The 13,205-nt window shown below is 47.1% G+C and overlaps 1 pseudogene; it reads left to right on the top strand.

The window, feature by feature from the left end:
• The first annotated feature begins 367 nt into the window (after window positions 1–367).
• LOC123481334 overlaps window positions 368–13,205 on the top strand; it is a 62,736-nt pseudogene continuing 49,898 nt past the window's right edge.

The following is a 13,205-nucleotide window of genomic DNA, read 5'->3' as shown; positions in this document are numbered from 1 at the left end:
TCATAAATATTCTTCTGGGATATCACCGATGGCGACTCACAGCATTCCTCGCTACATCCTCCTGTCCTGTCAGTCTCTGTCAAGCTCTTTTCTCTCGCTCTGTTCCTTTCATCACTCCATACCTCCACCTCCTTCAGAAGCACATAGATGACAGCGGCCTCCCGAAAGTGGTGCAGCGGTCTAAGGCACTGAATCGCAGTGCTGGAGGTATCACTACAGACCCGGTTCAATCCTGGTCATGGGGGGGCACAACGGTGCCGCGACCGAGTCCCATGGGGCGGCACACAATTGTCCCAGCGCCGCCCGGGTTAGGGGAGGGTTTGGTCGGGGGGGCTTTTACTTGTCCCATCGCGCTTCTAGCTGTTCCATGTGGCGGGCTGGGCGCCTGCAGGCTGACCCCGGTCGTCAGTTAACCTGTGTTTCCTCCGGCATTGGTGCAGCTGGCTTCGGGTTAGCTGTGGCGGGTCTTAAGAAGCGAGAGTTTGGCGTGGTCAGTGTTTCGGAGGATGACAGGCGCCTCGACCTTCACCCCGACCCGCTGGGGAGTTGCAGCGACGAGACAAGATCGGGTAAAATACAAAAAGAATGAATCAATAGATGCACACACACACACACTGAAAACTTCGGGATGCTTTCGCTAAACCGCGGGCCTAAGCTGTCGTTAGACAGCGGTGGCAAAATTTGGCACTGGGCAGCACTTAACTGGATTGTGGTAATTATTCATTGTGAGAGTGATGTCTTCCAGGGGCTGACGATTACTTTGGTTGATATGTGATTTGGTGTGTAATCTGTTTTGATTGGGTCTTCCAAATTGGAACGCGATAAAAAGACAGAGAAAGCTCTTTAAAAAGAGAGGGGAAGACGAGCTGGTAGGAAGGCACAGTGAGAGGGAGTGAGGAGGTGGCAGGAGACAAAGGAGAGAGAGAGAGAGGTAGAAAGTGGGCGTCTCGCTGTTGTGGCGCCTTGGTCTCCCACCCTGTTGGGACACAAACTATTCATCTACAGCAACAACAATAACATGAGGCAGCCATTTTGTTTAGCTCTTCAGTAGAGCTATACCTAAATGAATAGGATTACAATACTAACCTCAGCTACATTTCATTATTGTCCGTTTACATCTGAAATAAGCTTGTCTTAACATTTAGAGCTCTATTTGTTGACTCGTTAGTCTGATTTGTTAGCCGAAGTCCTCAAAAAGTCTCTTTCGGAAGGTGTCTCTCCTAGACACACAACAAGTATAAGCATGGTAGAGCTTATAAAGGCCTTGATTAGGTCCATGAATCACAAGGTTGGGGGGAGATGGGACGCGTGACACAATTCCGTGCCCGTGGATACCAGTGAGACCTGCTTTGTGCCACCAGAGCATTCTCCACTGCAATTAGCCCATCCAACAAACACACAATGACAAACACGCACGCACGACATACCACACACACACGACCGACGGTTGTACTTACACTATTGCCACACACACACAGACACATGCCAGACACAAGTGAGGTGGGCCTTTAATGTGTGTCATCAACGCTTCTGTTTAGAAGTGTTGGGCATGTCATGGCAGAACGCCACACACACACACACAAGGCGCCTATACATATACAGGCACAAACAAACCAATGTGGACCACACCCAAAGTCAGATACATACAATTACACTCTCACAGGCACGCCCACAGGCACGCCATGAGTGCACGCCACACATGTACGCCACCCCACACAAACAGACACATTAACTTATAAGGGCACCTAGATAGAAAACTATGGCTGACAATAGCAACAGCATGCAGAGAGAGAAACCAAAAGGCTGTGGAACCTTCCTTGGGACAGACACGCAGACAGAATACGTGGCCAAATGGCCCTGTTCCACCTCATCCTATCTACTGAATTCAAAGCCAGTGCTGATCTGTGTGCTCCAGACCAGTCTTGAAGGCAACCAAGGCCAGGGGGATCACAAGTGAATAAGCTCCCAGCTCGGCACACCCTGGCTGGGGAGATGGGGCCAAAGCTAAAACCCCTGAGCTCCAAACATGGACTGCGCAGCTACCTTGTCTTCTCACTCTGCACACACACACACACACACACACACACACACACACACACACACACACACAATAGGCTCCCCCACATATACAGGCACAAACAAATCCAATGTGGTTTCACACCCAGAGTTAGATACATACAATTACACTTCACAGACCACAGGCACCACATGCACGTCACATTCACAAACAGACACATTAACTATATAAGGGAGCACCCAGATAGAAAACCTGGTTGACATAATAGCGGGAATAGCTATGCAGAGAGAACCCAAAAAAAGGCTGTGGAACCTTCCTTTGGGACAGACACGCAGGACAGCAGAACATGGTGGCCAAAGGCCACTTCCCACCTCATTCCCTATCTACTGAATTAAAGCCAGGCGATCTTGTGTGCTCCAGACTCAGTCTGAAGGAAATCAAGGCCAGGGGGACCTTAAGTGAATGAGCCCCAGCTCGGCACACCCTGGCTGGGGAGATGGGGGCCAAAGCAACCCCTGGAGCCCCAACATGGGACCGGCACCACCTTGTCTTCTCACCCGCACACACACACACACACACACACACACACACACACACACACACACACACACAATCCCTCCTATCCATTCCCCGTGCCTGTCATCTCTGTGGCCTAGCTAGCTTAGTCATTCCTCCCGGTATTGACTTATTTGACCCACTTGATGACAGGGCCACTCACAACCCTCCCCAGCCTCCTCCTCTACACTACTAATGTCCCTTCAACCCACCGACACCGCGCTTTAAAAATGTTAAGAGCCCCCGGCCCTCGGTTTGACGACTTTGATGCGAAGTTAACGCTAGTGGCTTGTAGATGTCGGGTGCATTCAGGGGCGCTCTCTAATGGGTTTACCTGCGTAATGGCTGGGCCGGCCGCACCTGTGGGGTCTGGCTGGTGGCACTGAATAATTTAGCCTCTTCGCCGCCGCTGCTGCGTTCCGTCTCTATTATATCCTCCCCATCCTCCCATTCCACTGTCTCTCTCTCTTTTTCATTCTGCCTCTGGGAGTGGGGAGGCCATCCCTCGCTCCTTCCCTCCTCCTCTCCATGGGATGGATGGAGTGGAGGAGCGACAGAGCGGACGGAGGGAGGCGACAGGCAGCAGAGGAGGATGAGTGCGGAGACAGAGAGAAAGAAAGGGAGTGCGAGATGGATAGAGGGAGAGATAGATATAGAGGGACAGGAGGTGTTCATGGGTGACTGGAGTATAATGTTCACCGCCACTTTTGCTGCACAGACAGGTCTGTAGGCTCTGGGGACTGTAATGGCCCTTTTGTGTGTGTGTATTTTTGTAATTTTTTAATGTTTATTTTTTTTTGAACTTCTTACCCCAAATTTCGTGATATCCACCGGTAGTTACAGTCTTGTCCCATCGCCAACTCCTATGGACTCGGGAAGATGTGAAGGCTCGAGAGCCATGTGTCCTCCGAAACGCGACCGCTAAGCCGCACTGCTTCTTGACACACTGCTCGCTTAACCCGAAAGCCAGCCGCACCAATGTGTCGGAGGAAACACCGTCCAGCTGGATACCGAAGTCAGCTTGCAGGCGCCCGGCATGCCACAAGGAGTCGCTAGAGTGCGATGGGACAAGGAAATCCCGGGCGGCCAAACCTCCCCTAACCCGACGACACTGGGCCAATTGTGCACAGCGCCTCGCGGGTCTCCCGGTCACGGCTGGCTGTGACACTTGGGCACTCGATGCAGCCACTTGGGAGGCGTGTGTGTGTTTGATCAGTTGTAAAGAACACGTCCTCACCATGAGAGTATAAGTGTGACGACATAGTGTGTGACTAAATCTATTTTTGGTTGATATAAAAGTCAATCCATATTCCTAACAAGTATATATCTGTGTGGACAATATGATATTTGTACTTGTTGCTTAATTTCCAAACTACAGTGAAATTAAACCAATCAAATCCAGCTTCACTTCCTCTTGTCATCAACCGTTAGCTATGTTGGTTACCGGGTCAGGTGTTGATAGATGCAAACGCGCGAGACACACACACACACACACACACACACACACACACACACACACACACACACACACACACACACACACACACACACACACACACACACACACACACACACACACACACACGGGTCAGTCCCATCACTGTAGCTGGTAGGATACCTGGTTCTCGTTTGCATGGAACTCGGTTCTAAGGAGTAGAGAACCGACTCAAAAAGCTCCGTATGCCAGACCGTAGCCATGTATGTACTAATCAACTAATGTAACTTGGCTCTGTGTAAGAATGTGTGTTAAAACGTGAGGAACTTTCTTTAAACAGCGTACTCCCCATGCTAGTGGCCTCCACCAGACCCCTCCATGTATTTTAATATGACTTGATGTTCGCTGTTCACTTAAAACTCCGGCCTGTAATTGAAACCAGAGGCATGGAATAATAATCATTTCTTTTTTTTCTTTCCAAGGCCCGCTAAGCTGATTTCTGCCTAGTGTAGAAGGACAGTGTTGAATTAGGGGCCTTGGTGGGAGGAGAGGGCGACCCAGGCTTTAGAGAGAGAGAGAGAGAGAGAGAGATTTTCAGCACAACCAAAATTAATGATGAAGGAAAACAAAACTGAAAGTGTGAAAATTCTAAGTTATTATATTTTCAGTAATCAATATGTGGAAAATACTACATTTCCCAGAATGGTTGGTGGAAATATAATTGGCTATTCTAAGCACTAAGGTTGAAAGAGTATGAACATTGTTTCCAGAACAAAGTGATATATTCTTTGGTATCTGAAAGTGTGACCTGTCAGATTCAATGAGACTCATGTTTTGTGGAATTTATTTGAATTGCACAGGGGTGTAAAAAGTACCCAATTGTCATACTTGAAGAAAAGTATAGATACCTTAATAGAAAGTTACTCAAGTAAAAGTGAAAGTCACCCAGTAAAATACTAATTGAATAAAAGTCTAAAAGTATTTGGTTTTAGATATACTTTTATCGCAAGTAAATGTAACTTAAAAATATACTTAAGTATAAAACATTTCAAATTCCTTATATTAAGTAAAGCAGACGGCACCATTTTCTTGTCCGCCAGACCAGCGGCAGTAGAGACGATCACGTGTTCTTTTGATAAGTGTGTGAATTTCACAATGTTCCTGTCCTGCATTCAGGGAAAATGTATGAAATAAAAAGTACTATATTTTCTTTAGGAATGTAGTGAAGTAAAAGTCGTCCAAAATATAAATAGTAAAGTACAGATACCCCAAAAACCTACTTAAGTAGTACTTTAAAGTATTTTTACTTAAGTACTTTACGCCACTGGAATTGCACTGAATGAAATTATACTTCCTGTCACTCAAACTCAAAAGCAAATTCTACATCCTGTGGGGTGTGGCCAATTCAATTCGGATTTCAACTCATGAGTTGAATGGGAGTCAATTCCCAAATTCTGAATTGAGCACAACCCTGGTGTGTGTGTGTGCGTGTGTGTGTGTAGTATTTTATAATGTTAGATACAATTGATACTGCTTCTGTTCAATTGGTTTCTATTCCAACTTATTGGTCGTTTTTGTGAGACATTCATTCAGAGTTTCTCTGCCTCATTAGAATGTCTGTGTTCTGAGTGTTTGTCGTTGTTGTTAACAGTCATGTTCCGAGTCATGTGTGTGCCATAAATACTGCTCACCCCGGCTAACGAAACGCACATGTTTTATGTTCCTCTTCCCACTACTAGCTCAGCATTTGGACGGGGGAGTTATACAGATTGTGTTCAGGTCTTTCTTTTTGGATGTTTGGACCCTGTCTTAGCGTGAGGTCATCACATATTACTTTGATATGAAAAGCAGTCGTTGACATCTCCCGTTAGCCCAAAACAAGTGGTGAACGTTGAGCGCATGCGATCGGAACAGACCTTGCCTCATTCCCATTACTTCATTAGCTCACCACTGTGCAGAGTCGCAGCAGGTGGAGAGGACTCACACACGCACACACACACATTCACACACACACACATTCACACACACACTGGCAAGCTCAAGATAGAATTTGTGCTAAACCACAGATGTAGAATCAGATTACTCTACCCGTCCAATCCTAACTTTAAAAGGCATGGCAAAAATATATGTCTGACCCTGTATCAGTTAGGGACAATTTCTTCCTACTGTGCTCATTAGCTAATAGACTACATTACCAAAAGTATGTGGACACCTGCTCGTCGAACATCTCATTCATTAGCTAATACAGTACCTACAGTATGAGGAACAAACCATTGTGACTGTAGGGGTAACCCCCACCCCCCTGTTCTTGTAGTGGAGTGGATTGGTCCATGTGTCAGGGGGTGGTAATTGATGACAGCAGTGTGAGTGAGTAAACTACCCAATCACCAGCCCAACAGACACGCACTGCCGACCATGCTATGCAGACCAGAGGCTTATCTAGTGCTGATGCTCTCTCTCTCTCTCTCTCTCTCTCTCTGTGTTTTTTTTTCTCTCTCTGTTGTCTCTCTCTCTTCTCTCTCTCTCTCTCTCTCTCTCTCAGCAAACATGCAACTGCAAGAAGTGTATACTTAAAACGCCCACTCTTAACCAGGCTCCCTCAACTCGAAGCTTTCTTCCTCGGCTCACACCCAGCTCTGAAGCTAAAGACAAGGGGGAGCGTGAAAGGGGGGCTCAGACTCTCTACCAAGAGAGGTAAAAGACATATTAGTGAGGGCATTCATACAGAGAGAGATGGAGAGAGAGCGAGAGAGAGAGAAGAGACTCCTTCCTCTCACCTCTCTAATCCAGAGAACTTCTTCTAAAGAAACTGTGGCTCCGGTGGGGGTGGGGTTAGTGGGGCGGGCGGCTGCCAGGGTTGCCACGGCAGCGTTCCGGATGGGCGGTCCGGTTCTCTCTGGAGGGGGACAGGGGGCTGTCAGGGAGAGACACACCACACCGCTCCACTCTGTGACTGGACCGGACCTGACTGTCTGGGGAAGACCACGGGTCAGTGAAAGAGGAGAGGAGGGAGGGAGGAAGTAGAGGAGCTAAGGGAAGCGGGGAGGGAGGTGGAGACCTGTCTGGGGAGAGGAGGGGAGAGGAGAGAAAGGATGAAAATAGATAGAGGAAGGAGGGAAAAGGAGGAGGAAAGGAGGGAGAGTGGGAGTTGAGAAAGAGTGGTGGGAAGGAGAAAGGAGAGGAAGGGGAGTTGGTGAGGATGAAGGAGTGGAAAGGAGGAGGAGGAAAGGATGGAACGGGAAGGGAGAGGAGAGGACAGGAGAGGACAGGAGAGGACAGGAGAGGACAGTAGAGGACAGTAGAGGTGAAGAGAGGGTAGGCTGAAGGCATAGGAGGAGAAGTTGGGAGAAGGTGAGGGGCCTTGCATGCAGAGAGCAGTGTCTTCCCTATCTCATCTGCCCATAGACACAACTAGCAGAGATGAAACACCTCCTCTCCATCATCCCCTTATCCTCCTACACTCCTAACCCTCAACCCTCCTCCTTCCCCCTTTCCCCGCGGCCCTCTCTCTTTCTCACCTCTTCTGGGGAGAGACATAGGGCCTGTTGTGGTTACAGGCAGGAGGCCCACAGGTTAAGGGGGATGAGGGGGGAGAGAGAACGGCTGAGGGAGAGGGCTGAAGGGGGCAGGATTAGCTGCAACCAGCCACTGGAGTGTCAACTTGCTGCCTCGGTCAGGGCCAAGGGGCCACAGCTCCGTGTACGGCGTTTCAATTGTGCCTGTAAAGTGTGAGAGTTTGAGGAGTGAATCAATAGAGATCATAAATCCCCTTGTATCTCCCCTTCTCATCTTCTTCATAGTGAACTACAATATGACATTTTTCACACCTTTCACTCCGTATCCTTCATAAAGTAGAAGACATTTCTTTAAGATTAATCTCTCTCAAAACCATTTATTTGGTATTGAACGCCTATGTTAGTCGTCCACTGAACAGCATAGTAACAGTATTAGTCAGAAGAATAGTGTGTGTGTGTGAATACAGCCCTGCACTTTCCAACAACTTTTTTTGTCATTTCTTTCCCACAGAGTGTCCACTGATGTGGAACCCAGATTGCAACTATCTATGAAAAAGACAACACCACCAGGTGTCTTTCTATCCCTGAAGATCTCTTTTCTCTCCTCTCACTTTCTCTCTCTCTTCCCTCTACCCCCTACCCTTTTTTTCTCTCTCTCCCCTACCCCTCTCCCCCTCTCCCCTCCTCTCTCTCTCCCCACTCCCTCTCTCTCTCCCTACCCCCCTCTCTCTCTCCTCTACCCCCTCTCTCTCCTCTACCCCCCCCTCTCTCCTCTCCCCCCCCTCCTCTCTTCCCCTTTTCACCTATACCCCTCTCTCCCACCCCCCTCTCTCTCTCCTCACCCCTCTCTCTCTCTCTACCCCCATCTCTTTCTCCCTTCCCCTAGTCTCTCTTTCTACCCCCTCTCTCTCTTCCCACCCCTATCTTTTTCCTCCCCCTCTCTCTCTCCTCTACCCCCCCCTCTCTCTCTTCTCCTCTACCCCCTCTCTCTCTACCCCTTTCTACTCTCTCTTCTCTACCCTCCCTCTCTCTAATTCTCTTTCTTCTCCCACTCCCCTCCCCCCCCTTTTTTTTTCTCTCCCACCCCGCTCTTTCTCTCTCCCTCTCCTCTCGCTTTTTCTCCTCTACCCTCTTCTCTTTCCCCTACCCTCTCTTTCTCCTCTCTCTCTCTCCCTCCCCCCCACCCCCTCTCTCTCTCCTCTTCCCCTCTCTCCCCCTCTTACCTCTCTCTCTCTTACCCTCTCCTTCTACCCTCTTTCGCTTCTCTCTCTCTCACTACCCCCTCTCTCCCTTTTTTTCTCTCTACCCTTTACTACCCCTTTTTTTCTTCCTCTCTCCCCTCTCTCCCTCTACTCCCCTCTCTCCTTTCTTACTACCCCCTCTCTCTTTCTACACCCCCCAATCTCTCTCTCTCTTCTACCTCTCTTTCTATCACCTCTCTCTCTCTCTACCCTCTCGCGTTTCATCTACTCTCTCTCTCTCCTCTACTCCCCTCTCTCTCTCCTCTTTCTTCCTCTCTTCTTCCCTCTCTCTCTTTTACCCTCTCCTCTCTCCTCTACCCCCTCTTTTTTTTATTCCCTCTCTTTTCCTCTACCCCTCTTTCTCCGGTTAAGCAAGTGGTAGGTTGTTCCCTGTGTGTCATATGATGTCTTGTGGCCCTGTGTGTGTGTTACGTCGGACCGCTCTAACAAACAGTGACAGTTCTATCCCCGACGAGCGCCATCTGATCGGCACACTGCCCCTTGTCACATGAAAAAGCACACACACACACTGAGGACCAGTGCTATCGCTGGGGGGTGTGTGTGAGAGAGTGTGTGTGTGTGTGTGTGTGTGTGTGTGAAGGAGATAGACGAGGTGTGTGTTTGTGTGTGTGCGTTCATATACTTGCATTCATATATGTGTGTGTGTGTGACTGTACATCAGGTCATTGCCAGCACCAGTCTACAGACGTATTCCTGCTTATTGCCTCCAGAGTATTAAGACTAAAGAAAAGGTCTGGGTTCAATCAACACAGCCTAGCCTCCAGAACCTTCTACCAGCTACCTCCACTGTTTATTGTGTTTCTGACGGACTTAGAACAATAGCCGTTTGAGCTCAGTACGAACTAATGCTGACCTGTAAGTATCGGTCCAAAGTTACTGTTTCAGTGTTAGCTAATGAGAGGGTTGGAGCCAGATTGAATGTGTCTGTGTGGGGACGGGGTGTGTGTGTGTGTGGGGACGGTGTGTGTGTGCGTGCGTGCGTACGTGTGTGTCTAGTCTTGTATATGATAAGTTTGTTTCAGAAAGTTCCATTGCTGACGGAGCCTCTTAATGGGGCGACCTGTCTCTAACCCTCTAATCATTTGTTTCTGCTACGATTTATCTATCACCAACACTGGCACCAATATCCTTGTTCCGCTCCCCTCCCTCTCTCCCTCCTTCCCCCTCTCTCTACCTCTCATTCCTTCTCTTTTTGTCAGCTGAAAGGGCAATTTTATTTGGTTTTGCTTCGGCCGTGATTTTCATTTCAGCAGAGCAAGAAAAGGGCAATATAATAAGGCAGAAACATCGTCATTTAATAATTGTGACTTTTGGAGCGCCCCCTCACCTCCCGCCCCGCTCCCTCTCTTTTTCCCTTCTGTTGTTTACTTTAACAGGTTCCCTCGCTCCGTCAGAAAATGAAGAGAGGCGTACTTAGCCCCACTGTAAGAGCTGGGGAAATTGGCTCCTCCAATGATTGTTTTAACACCCCTAATTTTGAGAGAGGCCTCCAGGACTGGATACAGACTGTCTTGTACCCCTTCTTGGACAATATGGCCCATTTAGTTATTGAACTGGATTAATAGACAGAGAGCAGTGAGAGAGAGAGGTCTAGGTGGAGTGGTGAAGAGAGCAGTGGAGTGGTAGTCTAGCAACCCTGAGGGGAAGGCAGGGCAGGAAGGAAGGCCGTAGAGTAGCATCTCTCTTTCGATCTTTAACTTTGGAATATTATTAGTTAAAATTTTGCATTTGTTGAGCAAATCATTATAATCAACAGTGAAGTACCCTTATGGGCCCTGTATTTAAATGTTTTACAGTCTTCAGCTTTTAGGGAAAAAAGTCCAACTCATTCTTATGTTTTTTTTGTATTACTCTTTTTGTATTACTCTACACAACTATCAAATAAATTAACCTAATTCAAATACATCTTTCAAAAATATAGATTTCTGAACTTTAGATAGTGTAATCCCCCATCCCATCATAAAACAATAGAGGCCATGTGACAGAGGGGGTACACAGTGCCCCCCTCTGGGTCGAGCGCACAGGTACCATCTGGGACAGGTCAGAGGTCAAGGTTGGAACCATTTCCTGTCCAGTCATGACCTCCTGTGATGTGCAAATGACCCACGGGACGATGTCATCACCCAGCACCATGCATGGTCTGGTGTATTAGAGAGGCTGCTTTGGGCTAACGGGAGATGTCCACGCCATGTTAACTCATTAATTAATTAATTAATAAATGAATGAATTAAGACATCAATGAATGAACAAATGTATACATATATATATATATCCTCACTGCAGACATATATACAGTGAGGGAAAAGTATTTGATCCCCTACAATTTTGTAATATTGCCCACTGACAAAGAAATGATCAGTCTATACTCTACAAAGGTTTATTTGAACAGTGAGAGACAGAATAACAACAAAATAATCCAGAAAAACGAAAAAATGTATTTGCATTTTTAATGAGGGAAGAAGCATTTTACCCCCTCTCAATCAGAAAGATTTCTGGTTCTTCCCAGGTGTTTTTTATAATAGGGACGAGCTGAGATTAGAGCACACTCTTAAAGGGGAGTAGTCTTAATCTCAGCTTGTTTCCTGTATAAAAAGACACCTGTCCACAGAAGCAATCAATCAAACTGATTCAAACTCTCCACCATGGCGAAGACCAAAGAGCTCTCCAAGGATGTCAGGGACAAGATTGTAGACCTAACACAAGGCTGGGAATGGGCTACAAGACCATCGCCACAGCTTGGTGAGAAGGTGACAACAATTTGGTGCGATTATTCTGCAATCAAAGAAACATAAAAGACTGTCAATCTCCATCGGGCCTGGGGCTCCATGCAGGATCTCACCCGGAGTTGCAATGATCATGAGAACGGAAGAATCAGCCCAGAACTACAGAGGATCTTTGTCAATGATCTCAAGGCAGCTGGGACCATCATCACCAAGAAAACAATTGGTAACACACTACGCCGTGAAGGACTGAAATCCTGCAGCGCCCGCATAGTCCCCCTGTCAAGAAAGCACATATACAGGGCCGTCTTAAGTTTGCTAATGAACATCTGAATGATTCAGAGGAGAACTGGGTGAAAGTGTGAGACCAAAATTGAGCTCTTTGGCATCAACTCAACTCACCGGTTTGAAGGAGGAGGATTGCTGCCTATGACCCCAAGAACACCATCCCCACCGTCAAACATGGAGGTGGAACATTATGCTTGGGGGGTGTTTTTTCTGCTAAGGGGACAGAACAACTTCACCGCATCAAAGGGGACGATGGACGGGGCCATGCACCGACGCCAAATCTTGGGTGAGAACCCTTCCCTCAGCCAGGGCATTGAAATGGGTTGTGGATGGGTATTCCAGCATGACAATGACTCCAAAACACACGGCCAAGGCAACAAAACGGGTGGCTCAAGAAGAAGCACATTGGCTGTCCTGGAGTGGCTTAGCCAGTCTCCAGACCTTAATCCCATGGAAAATCTGTGGAGGGAGCTGAAGGTTCGAGTTAAGCAAAACGTCAGGCTCGAAACCTTAATGACTTGGAGAAGATCTGTAAAGAGGAGGACAAAAATCCCTCCTGAGATGTGAAACCTGGTGGCCAACTACAAGAAACGCCTGACCACTGTGATTAAGCAACAAGGGTTTGTGGCTACCAAATACTAAGTCATGTTTTGCAGAGGGGTCAAATACTTATTTCCCTCATTAAAATGCAAATCAATTTATAACATTTTTGACATGCGTTTTTCTGGATTTATTTGTTGTTATTCTGTCTCTCACTGTTCAAATAAACCTACCATTAAAATTATAGACTGATCATTTCTTTGTCAGTGGGCAAACGTACAACATCAGCAGGGGATCAAATACTTTTTTCCCTCACTGTATATATATGTATGTATATAATATATATGAAATGTTTGTGGACGTTCTGTAAGTCGTCTAGTGTAGAAAGGCAGCTGACAGCTGTCCAACTGTCTTTCACTGAGACTCATGTAATGTTTCAGAATAGACTGAGAGTGTGGCCCACCTTGGGTGGGGATGACATGGTGTGAGTAACCTCTTTCATGCACAGACTCTTATTGATCCCTGCAAGCCTGAGTGGATGCAGCCCATCTATGAAAGGAACTGCACCCTGTCATATAGTGCTCCCCAGGAAGTCTGTCACCACCAGGAGAGAGGGAAAGAGAACCACTAGACCACACATTCCACCAGTGGACCATCACAACACGGATATAAGTGAATAACTACACACTAGCTCAACACACAGATGAATACTGACACCTCTCGCTCTCAATTAAATTTCAATTGAATTTAAGGGCTTTATTGGCATGGGAAACATATGTTTACATTGCCAAAGCAAGTTAAATAGATAATAAACAATACAAAATGAACATTAAACATTACACTCACAAATGTTCCAAAAGAATAAAGACATTT

The sequence above is a fragment of the Coregonus clupeaformis genome, unplaced genomic scaffold, assembly GCF_020615455.1.
Source record: "Coregonus clupeaformis isolate EN_2021a unplaced genomic scaffold, ASM2061545v1 scaf0175, whole genome shotgun sequence".
NCBI classification, from domain to species: domain Eukaryota; kingdom Metazoa; phylum Chordata; class Actinopteri; order Salmoniformes; family Salmonidae; genus Coregonus; species Coregonus clupeaformis.
This window is presented reverse-complemented; position numbering and strand designations above follow the sequence as displayed.